Consider the following 5,260-nt stretch of genomic DNA (forward strand, 5'->3'; position numbering starts at 1 on the left):
AATATACAAATATATATTATATTATAATTATATATAACCATAATATAATAGTAATATGTATAACAACATATATCATAGTAGTCTAAAATGTCAACTTTTGAAGTGAAGTGTTATGCAAAAGTTTAGCTCTAGTACTATGGTATAGCCCTTGTTAGAAAGTTGTTTGTAGCAACAACCCTGTTCCCACAAGCACCCAGTACTCGAGTTAGCAGACGTTATGACATTTTAGCATTATGATAGCACGTAACTATCCATGATGTTTCTTACATGGGGCCACAGATCGCTGCTTTCGAATAACATAAAGGCCACGGCTAGGAAGTAATTTTTAGGCAGTTTGTTCTAATACTGTTAACATCCGGTTAATTTTATTTTTTAAATCGACTGAACTGTCGCCTCAATAGATTAGCCTCAATTTTCTCACAATGCATTCTCTACAACAACATTTGATTACGACGTTTTCGTTTCAAGGCAAATCGCAAAACAGACATCGACAATTGGTGTAATATATGTTGCTGATAATAATCACAGGTTACAGCCCTATAGACCGAAGGTCCGATAGACCGAAGGTCCGATAGACCGAAGGTCCGATAGACCGAAGGTCCGATAGACCGAAGGTCCGATAGACCGAAGGTCCGATAGACCGAAGGTTTATTCGAATACGCAGTGGCTACACGTCCGGAATCGGTCGCCTAGCCTCCAGGCGATGCATCCGGACATCCACTGATGCCGTATTCGAACGTGAATATGCGGCACATCCACCGATGCCACTATAAATCATATGATGCCACTATAAACCATATATATGCCCTAACCCTAACCCTAACCCTAATCCTAACCCTAACCCTAACCCTAACCCTTTGCAATATTCGGTCTATCGGACCTTCGGTCTATCGGACCTTCGGTCTATCGGACCTTCGGTCTATAGGGCTGCCCCCCAATCACAAGGCATATGTTGCACGTACAATTAAAAACAGCCGTCATTCAGGATGAATGTTTGCAGGCTAACTAACCCTAACTTCTATATAACCCCTGGGGGTCACACTCGCATACTAAAGCGTTACCCATGCTCGTCAAAGCATCTCAAAATTGGGCCCCAAATGGCGTATTCAGCGGTAGCAAATTTCACCCCTTATTGGCGTATTCAGCGGTAGCAAATTTCACCCCCTTATTGGCGTAATATAACGTAAATCTTACCCCTAAATGGCGTAAAACACTAAAACGGACCCCTGAATAGCGTAGCAAAATAAATTGGCCCCTTAATCATGTTAATTGTGTAATGAGAATTTTCTCACTCAATAGGTATTATAGAGATATACACTGGGAGCTATATTGATTCATTTCTTCATTTTGGTTCATTATGGCCAAATGTGACCTGCACAGCAAGATTTCACCTTCAGCTCCATCTGGTGAACAACAGAGAAGAGTAGCATATCACATATAGGCACCACATGTACCTTAATTATATCAGGAGTAGATAATTACTACTATCTCCTATTATCCTAAAGTCCTATTATCTACTCCTGATTATATGGTGAAACAGTGGAGTACATGTGATTGTCCTTTAATGCTCTTCACCGATCTAATAATGAATGAATAATAATTGAAATGACGACTCTAAACGTCGAAGGTTAACCTGAGGGTCAAAATCCGACCCTTTTCCCACGTTTTCTCTGCCGAGCGTGAGTACCAAGTAATATCCTCAGTGACCCCCCGGGTATATAACTAACATGATTTCTTGCTCGATTGACACTGATATCTGACTGCAGATGGCGCCACAATCGGCCTCACAGAAGCCATACATCGTACGTTCTCTGTAATAATCTCTGTAGTTACTAAGGCTCATAGGGTCCATGTCACCCAGGGTACTATCGGAGGGTACCCTGGGTACGGTTCGATATATCGGAACGTACCCTGGTAACTATCTGATGTGGTTAGGGTTAGGGTTAGGGAGTTGGCGTAGGTGACTCCCTAGACTCGTTAGTGGAGTAGGCGAGGTACGGTCCGGCATATTAGATAGTACCAGGGTACCGGTACGTTCCGATATATCGAACCGTATCCAGGGTACCCTCCGATAGTGCCCTGGGGGACATAGACCCTCTCAGCGTTACTAAGTTCACAAATAGCCGCCGTGTCACTTGATAATAAAATCCACAGACAAATAAAATGATGGTAAATAAACACAAAATGTTTTTACTACAAAAGCCTTAATGTGTTTTCTACTCTCTTTCACCTATTATTGCTGATAATTTCCTGCAAATGCCGTTCAAATGCTCCTCTGCAACACGCAAATACACCGCACGCACGCCGCTGTGCACAAACGAGTTTTGCTCATACAATTTCTATACGCATTTCTCTAAAACTTTATTGTTTGTGCACAGCGGCGTGCGTGCGTGCGGTTTACTTGTGTGTTGCGGAGGAGCATTTGAACGGCATTTACAGAAAATTATCAGCAATAGTAGGTGAAAGAGAGTAGAAAAACATTAAGACTGGTAGTAAAAACATTTCGTGTTTATTTACCATCACTTTATTATCGAAACGTTCCAAGTGCCCGTGGCCGCATCCTGGCAACCAGGGAAAAAATAACTTTTTTTTACGGGAGCTCTTTTTCAAGTCTGTGGGAAAAATAGCTCTCGACGAAATTTTTACGGGAGCTATTTTGAGCCCCACGGGAGCGATTTCGGAGGTTTGAAGAGCAAAGCGCTCATCGCTCCCGTGTATTTTTTACCCTGCCTGGCACAACCGTACACGTAGAACAAATACATTAGTTACCGCCAAGGGTTCGTCCAAGTACAACGACAAAGACGGGGGGGGGGGCTGATACGTCCGTTTGTTTGAAGCTGTAATTCCCTCCTCTGTGCATTACATTAGCACTAATGCTCGCGCTGCAACGCGCGTGCATAGGCGCCGGAGTCTCGCCACGCGCTCACTTGGTCCCTGGTGCGCTGTAACGATAGGCGAAAGAGAGTAGTTATATATATATATATATATTAAAATGGCAAAAATATTAATTGGCTATAGAGAAACATTAAGGCTAGCAGTAAACACGTTTCGTGTTTATTTAATTACCGTCGTTTTTTTTTGAACGTTCCACAGTGCAGTGTGTTTAGCCAGAGACTCTCGTCGCAAATGTCTTTGGACGGCCATTCTTGATGAACGATGATAAATTTGTGATAGAGACGGTCGTGAGAGCGGCCGCAATTTTAGATTCTTGATACACCATGGCTGCACAACGACTACAGCTGCTTATAAGAATAGTAAAATCATATCAGATTCCTGTCTTTTTGGCATTTCAGACTCAATTTCCTCCATTCTAAGGTAAGCGCTTCATGCCGGCAGCATCCTCGCTTCGCTCCGATAGTGAGACTCCCTGATTTTTATTCCTGCATGGCTAACACCCTGTCGAAGTGCCTGTGGATACAACCACGTTTAAATTTGCTCACCTGAATTTCGGCATGTGAGCACATGCAGGACTGGACCCACTATGAGTTCGCTGGCTCCCTAGTGCTGTAACATGCCTCGAGGAAAATGTCGGATATCTCCTTGACGAGCGAACGATCCGGGATTGCGGCCGCCATTCCGTAGAGCGCGCCCTGGAAACACAGGTGGAGCCACCCGAGTCAAGTTCACGACCAGGCAACGTCTTCCCTGACGATGATCGCTCCCCTCGTCATCGCTTACATATGCGATTACGGAAAATATGCTATCGGCAAAAACATCATCATTTCTGCAATTCCAAATAGCAAATTTGGCATCTAAAATTTTCCATGCAGTGGGCACATACGGTATCTTTTCATCAAGGATAGATAATAAATTGCATTAATGAATAAAATAAATTATAATCATAACAATTATAATAAAATGAAATTTGAATATTTAGAATAAAATGAATTAGGTAAAAGGTGGTTAAGCGCAGTTTTACAGCGTCTCGTGGATAGCGGAAATCGCATCGAAATCTAAACCTCAATTTATTTCTATTATTTATTTAATAATTATAAATATAATGACTATTTCTATTATTTTTTAATTATTCATTTCTATTATATTTAATCCTTTTTTTTCTAATCCATTTATTTATTTATTTTATTATTTTTCCTATTTATTTCTATTTATTCCCCCAATCCGAATCAAATCAGCCCGGCGATCGATGCGCCCAGCAAGCGAGTCTTTCTCGCGGTGGCACGACCAAGAACAGACGCTTCCTGGTCAGCGGTGTTCGGCAGCACACTGCATGCCACGCGGAGGTGGGGGGGGCGAGCGTAATTAGCCAGCTGAGCCCTGCCAGCCGTGATTGCCGCTCAGTTTTTGAAACTGCCCGGCCACAAATGTGTAGCACGGCCTAAAATATTGATCTAAAGCCTTGGCTGTGACACGCATACAACAAAATTGCACTCCCAAATATGTTTTCTGCACTCCCACAATACTCATTCCTGGCTAATACCTGGGGGAAGGGTGCACATGTGGCATCATCAACGTTTACATGGTATATGCACGTGGTGCAGGGGAGATTATGCCGAGCTGGCCACGAATAGAGACAAAACAGAACCACGAGACAACATGTGTGTCGTCCATCAATGTCTTCCCCGAGTATAAGCACAATTAACCCTCGATATCGTCACTAACGGTTGTCCGATTGCCTGGGACAAGTGAAAGTCTATGTCGGACAAGTTACTCGCTTGGCTAGTTGCCCGATCGGTCAACTAAAAAATTTCCGGTTGTGTAAAATTCCTAACATCCTTTGAGCCAGGCCGCTATCGCACGACATTTCTTACGAATTTTGGACGAAAACATTGAACGAATTTTTGGAGTAAATTTTGGACAAGTAAAACCGAAGTAAAAATTGCTTCTTGTTGCCCCGACAGGACAACCGGATCTGAAAATAAGCGTCGAGGCCTGAAGCGTGTACGCATTAACAACCGCTGCTAAGGTTACGGTACCTTGCCGTCCGAGGGCTTGCTCGGGTCCTTCATGATCTCCGTCACGCACGCGCGCACATCGGTGAGGAAAAGGTCGACGACCCCCGGTCGCGTCCACGACTGCGTCACGCACACATGGAAGCTGGCGACACACGAAACGACGCGCGTGAGAACACAGGCACTTGGAACGTCTCAATAAAAACAAATCTCTCCGAGTACTCCGACGGAAATCTCACAAAAACAGCGGAACGTTCCTCTCAAAAAGTAGACGTAGGGTCACTCCGCGCTTGACAGAATCTTAAGTGATAATTAATAATATTAATTATTAATCAATAATAATTATTAAT

At 43.3% G+C, this 5,260-nt stretch overlaps 1 long non-coding RNA gene across 1 annotated transcript; it reads right to left on the reverse strand.

The window, feature by feature from the left end:
- Positions 1-2,657: 2,657 nt before the first annotated feature.
- LOC106817277 lies at positions 2,658-5,051 on the reverse strand. The gene is made up of 3 exons (XR_001395026.1): positions 4,935-5,051; positions 3,441-3,590; positions 2,658-2,942 (listed from the first exon to the last, which is right to left on the reverse strand). It is a non-coding gene; the product is annotated as an uncharacterized LOC106817277 (long non-coding RNA).
- Positions 5,052-5,260: the final 209 nt, after the last annotated feature.

This window comes from Priapulus caudatus, unplaced genomic scaffold (assembly GCF_000485595.1).
Source record: "Priapulus caudatus unplaced genomic scaffold, Priapulus_caudatus-5.0.1 Scaffold1658, whole genome shotgun sequence".
NCBI classification, from domain to species: domain Eukaryota; kingdom Metazoa; phylum Priapulida; class Priapulimorpha; order Priapulimorphida; family Priapulidae; genus Priapulus; species Priapulus caudatus.